Genomic DNA, 6,494 nt, shown 5'->3' on the forward strand with positions numbered 1-6,494 from the left:
GCGCCAGGTCGACCTTTTTTATAGTTAATAAATCATTGTATTTGTTGGATGCAATAACTAATTATGACAGTTATCACGACCATCATGTTCACGAAGCATCATTAGCTCTAATGGTTGATGCATCAAATATGCGATAGTTTATATTTATTCAGTTAATTCTTTATAACTTATTATGAAATAATTTATATTATTTAAACAGGATTCATATATTGGATGCGGCACCTTACAAACTAATTTGTAATGTATATTACAGTCATTGTAAAATATTCTATTTGATTGAAAAGAGTGGGCGTTGAGTTTATTATATTATGGTCGTCTAACGAGCTTAATTTTTTGTGAACATAGTGACTATTCTAAAGCACTTTGTTTAAGCCTAATTGTATAAAGTTTATATGACTTGTTTATATGTTGTTGATGTCAAATAGATTTTTTATTGTTATTTTCCATACCATGTTTTCTAAAAGCACGAGCAACCTTCACACGGTTCCGATCCCTATGGCAATCACGGAAACTGACACGGAGAGTTAAGCTCAAAATATTCCGGTCTAACGTGAAAACCGTATTGATGTATGGTTGTGAGACTTGGAAGGTCACCAAGCCCATCTCTCATCAACTTCAGTTCTTCGTTAACCGATACTTTCGAAATATCCTCGGTATTCACTGGCCTGACAAAATTTCCAACTATCATCTTTGGCGCGCTGTCATGAAGTCCCAATCGACAAACAAATAAAACGCCGCAAATGGAGCTGGATAGGTCACACACTCCGGAGGGATCCCAACCATATGCCGAGGCAAGCCCTAGATTGGAACCCTCAAGGAAAACGCAAACATGGCCGTCCAAGGCAAACCTGGCGGCGGACTGTCATTGACGAAGCGAAGGACATCGAAAAGACCTGGAATGAAATTAAGAGAGATGCTCAGGACCGATCGCGATGGAGATGCACTGTGGATGTCCTCTGCCCCAGCTAGGGGATACAGGAATTTAATGATACCATATTTTCCAAAACTATCTAAAATATTAAAAAATAACATTTATTTTCCAACAACATATTCGTTCAGTTTTTTTGAGGTCAGTTAAATAACTAGCCTAACCTGGTAACAATATGGTATTCCGAGAGAGAAGAAACATCACAAGAAAGCTCTCCCGGTACTATTCTTATTTGCTTGCTGCGAAGCTGAATTAATGATATTTATTCAGCTATGTTGTGTTTAAATCATAAATATATGTATCATTTAAATTTTCTCAAACTCTCTTACTAGTTCATTACAAAAAAGGTCTTAAGCTACTGATATCTAATAATAACATTTATCAAATTAACACTTTTAATTGTTATAGAAATAGAATCGAATCATATAAATATCTTAAATTTTATTTGATTGTATTCATATATTTCTTCTATATATTGAAAATCATATGAAATATTCTATGTATTATTTGTAATTACTAGTTTGTAAGACAGTTCGTTAAATGTTCTATATATTATATATTCTGAAATAAAGTTGTATATACGATGCGGGACTCGAACCCGCGACCTCTGGCGTTACGTGCGAGCGCTCTTCCACTGAGCCAACCGTTCGAGTGACGTATCGTTGATGAATCTTGTATGTCTAGTTCAACTGTCAGGCTGTGGCTTCATCTACAGAATCTATACTTTACAGTTAATAGCCTGTTCAACCCCAATATTTGCATATTAGGAAATTGACTTGAGATGTCGTTCTTTAAAATCTAAACAATTTGTTATTTTTTTAAAGTGATAATCCTCACGTCTTCTCGTATTAATTACCCAAATTAAATTTGACAACAAAAATAAACGATGCGGGACTTGAACCCTCGAACGTTTCGTGTGAGGGCTCTTCCACTGAGCCAACCTTTCGAGTGACGTATCGTTGATGAATCTTGTATGTCTAGTTCAACTCTCAGATTGTGGTTTCATCTACAGGATCAACTTTACAGTTGATAAGCTCAACCCCAATATTTACAACAATTACCCAAATTAAATTTGAAAACAACATTTATAAAGGAACTCGAACCCTCGACCGTTTCGTGTGAGCGCTCTTTCACTGAGCCAAACGTTCGAGTGACATCTCCTTACTCGTTCACTCTTGACTCATGCAACCACGACCACTCTGGTCGTGGTTGCATGATGAGACTGTAGGTACACACAAGACGTATCTATGGTGGATAATGCAGCCCTCGCAATGTGCTTCCACTTGCCACGGTCTTCAGTGTTACAGGAACATTGGACTATGGTGATTTGTGTCGCAACCTTAATCAGGTCTGTCCAACACGTAGGTGACCGACCTCGTAACCGCTTGCCTTCCACTCAGCCTTGTACGACGAGTCGTTCCATGGAGTTTTGGTTCGTGAAACGTGCCCAAAGTACTTGAGGATTCGTATTTGCACAGTCGACGATAATCTCTCCTTCACCTTGAGTTCTTCCAATATCGAAACATTGGTCCGAAATGCAGTTCAAGGAATTCGCAGCAGTCGCCGCCAGCACTACATTTCTAGTGAGTCGATTTTGCGTCAGTCTTTCAGGCGCACCGTCCACGTTTCTGCACCATATAAGAAAATTGGGAAGACTAAGATTCTCATCAGGCGGACTTTCGTGGCTTTAGTGATGTTGCGGTCGAGTGACATATTGTTGATAAATCTTGTATATCTAGTTAAACTTTGTTTTCAAATATAATTTATGTAATTAATCTCAGAAGTGAGGATTATCACTTTGAAAAAATATCAAATTATTCTGAAATAATTAAATTTCGCACACAGTTGTTATTTGTTATTTATTTATAAACACATTGTTATTATTTGTTTATCAATTTCTGCAATAATTTCTTAAGCAGGCAACACGTAAGTGCGAACACAAAGAGAAATAATGGCTTGTCTTGTGATACTCGGTTGGGCTGCTAATTGCTTCTTTCATGGCGAGGCAAAGAAAATGCTGATAACATTTTTCTTTATTGTTCCTTAATTGAACACGTGTGGCTGCGTCTTGTCGATAGAATAACGTATTGGGAGATTAAACTGAAACCCACAGTTATCTTGTTGTAAATGCAATTTAGATAAAACGTAGTTAAAGATAAATTTATGATAATTGAGAAATAATAATAAGTACCAACATAAAATTGATTAATAACCCAGTTTGTTGATAGTTCTTTTAAAATCATAATAACAGTTACCTAACTGAAAGAAATAAAGAAATAAACCTTTATTTCTGCACGAAAAATATTGTATGAAAATTTCTTGACTGGCAGTGTTTAGTAAAAATATAACAGTTTTTTTATGGAAAAGGAGTACAAACGAGCATACGGGTCACCTGGTGATAAGTGATCACCGCCGCCCACATTTTCTTGCAACACCATAGAAATCATAGGAGCGTTGCCGGAATTTAAGGAAAGTGTACGCGCTTTTTTAAAGGTACCCACCCATGTCGTATCGTCCCCGAAACACCGCACAATGAAGCGCATTCCATGCTCCTTGAAAAATGCACTCTGGAGGACTGCCACACATCCAGATGGTTGGGATTCTATTCTAATTTATGGCGTGTCTTGCGAAGTTGAAATTCTGCGGGAGGAATTAGGTGAAACAGCTCTTCGGAACACTCCCCATGATAAATGCGGTAGAAGACACACAAAGAAGCGATGTCTCTACGTAACGACAACTAATCCAGCCGTTCACAGTGCACTGGGTCCCTGGCAATTCGAGCTGCTCTGCGTTGCACGCGGTCAAATGGATTGAGCTGATACTGGGGTGCGCCAGACCAGAGATGACAGCAATACTCCATATGTGGCCGGACCTGCGCTCTGTACAGCACTAGAATGTTGCCTGGCTTGAAGTATTGCGGTGCTCTTTTCGCCAGCTTCTTAAATAAATTTAATTCATTAATTCTTCTTCTTCAGATACTCAGGAAACAAATTATATATGACTGTAGGAAAATGACATTACGGCGGGTGAAAATTCAATTCTATCGACAGTACTATGATTATTTATCATTATAAGTGCTAGTGTGATATAACTTTAACTAACCTAGCTGTTTAGGCAATATTATAGAACACATACATAACATATGTCTTTACGTATACGACGTTCTCTTTGTCAAAGTATATAGAGAACTAAGCAAGTTAACAGTTTCACCTCTTGTGTTAAATTTACATGCGAATTGAGTGTTCGACGTTGCACGGAAATTTCATTTTGTTCAAAAATAGATTTTAACAAAATGAAAAGCTTATCGAGAAACTTTGCGTTTCTTGAACACCTATGCTGCACATACTATTATTTTTGTTTACAATTTTTATATATTTAAACAAAATGATGTGTTGTTATAGAGGATTACATGATAAAAATAACCGTTAAAATTTTGTTTAAAGAATATGTGATATAATATAACATTTATACATCTAAGAATGATTTTAATTCTTTACATATATATCACAATTCAAAATAAAATGATTGATTTGTATAGTACATTATATATTATCTCGGCATAAGCAATATTGTGGGTCGATGTTACAAGCAGTATCCTAAAGACATTGGCCTGTGATTTATATTAAAAAAAAACGGTTGCACTTAATAATATAAAACGAATATTATTTATGTAAGAAAATACATTAATAAAAGAGCCTGGAATTTTCCTTCACATTTCCTTCACTACCCCAAATTACATTTGTTATAAGAACTCATATTACAATTAAAAAGATGTGTGAGAGTATAGATATTTCGTCAAGAAATAAGAGGTTTCTATAATATTGTGGAGAATAATAGTTTTATTCCTTTTGATAATTCGATTAAGTTATAAAAATATTTTAAGAATCACTTTCAGATTTAGCGTTGATAAAATTAATTATATTTTTGTTACGCATTCCTTCTATCCTTAGTTAAGGTCTTTTGAGTTTATTAAAACAGAGGCTTACCGGAATGGGCACTGTTCGGTTGAAGTCGTGAAATAAAAGGTCTGATTAATGGATAAATTCAATTCGTGTAAAACTTTTTAAATTAATGTCCGGGTATAATAAACTTCTTAAAAAGCCTAAGAAAAGACTTATAGAACAATTGAATCTGCGGTAGAGTTCGTTGATGGCAATTGCTTTTATTGTTGATGAACAGCAATGGAACAAAGGATATTCGAGTTTATCAGAGTAGTGAGACAGTTTTAGCGCTCCGGTTGCCATATGTATTTATATATCTGATATGTTGCGCCGGTTCTAAGTCTAGAATTTGATACAGAGTAGGACTAGAAATATCCTATGATAACTCTGGTCAACTACCTAGGGTTGTTAAACTAGCAGCTGCCCACGACGTCGTCTACGTAGACACTTTAAAGTAGCAATAGAACTATGCCCGCAAATTTGCGAATATTAGTTTTTGCGTTTTACCCGTACATAAATACAGACGATCATACCAAAACTCTACAAAGTACTTTTTTGGATTCAGTATTATTTGTAGAATACACAGCAAGCATTCTTTTTGATAAACTCGAGTATTACACATTTAAATAAAACACTTTATAAAAGACTAAAGACGAGTGTTATTGTAAATGTGTTTCTACATTAGATTTTTTCCATAAAATCTATTAATTAAAATAAAAACATTGTATTTATTAAAACAAGATTTTCATTTTCATAAAATATAAGAAGCTATATGCGACTTGGCCCATATACATTTAATTTAATTGACAATCTGACCGTTACGTAGGAGTTTACTCACAATTTCCAATTTTTTTTTTTCGCAGAACACAATTATTTTTATAATGCAAGTGGAGTTTCTGAGATAATCCACAACACACAACAATCATTTATATTTACATGGAATTGTTAAAAATACTGTTGTGTGATATGTGAAATACACATTATTTCAATTACTAAGAATTGGCAGAATACAGGCGAACCCTGTATGTTATTTTGAATTTATTATTGCATGGTTTCCAGTTTAATAATAAAATTATCATCTTCTTAATCTGTCGTCTTCATGAAAAACGAACGCCTTCCGACGATGTTTGATAATGTCTCCTTAAACAAATTTTGGAGTAGAAGTTTAGCGAGTTGACAACCCTAGGTAGTTGACCAGAGTAATCATAGGATATTCTAGTCCCACTCTGTATCAAATTCTAGACTTAGAACCGGCGCAACATATCAGATATATAAATACATATGGCAACCGGAGCGCTAAAACTGTCTCACTACTCTGATAAACTCGAATATCCTTTGTTCCATTTCTGTTCCTGAAAATGTAAGCTCGCCAAAAGTAAATTTACCTTCATTACTCACCTTTTACAGAGTAACTATTGAATAAAATATATTTGTAGGGTACGCTGTGTTATATAAACAATATAATGGAATTTAACTCCATATCTCAGTAGAAATAAATAAGTAATTATTGTAGGATTTATTATTTGACTATTTCTTTTCTGATGGTTATTGAAACATCTAAAAATAATTGCAACAGAAGACATAATTATAAAGAATGATTATTGGCATCATTTTTTTTTTCATTT

This window comes from Leptidea sinapis, chromosome 1, assembly GCF_905404315.1.
Source record: "Leptidea sinapis chromosome 1, ilLepSina1.1, whole genome shotgun sequence".
Lineage (NCBI taxonomy): Eukaryota > Metazoa > Arthropoda > Insecta > Lepidoptera > Pieridae > Leptidea > Leptidea sinapis.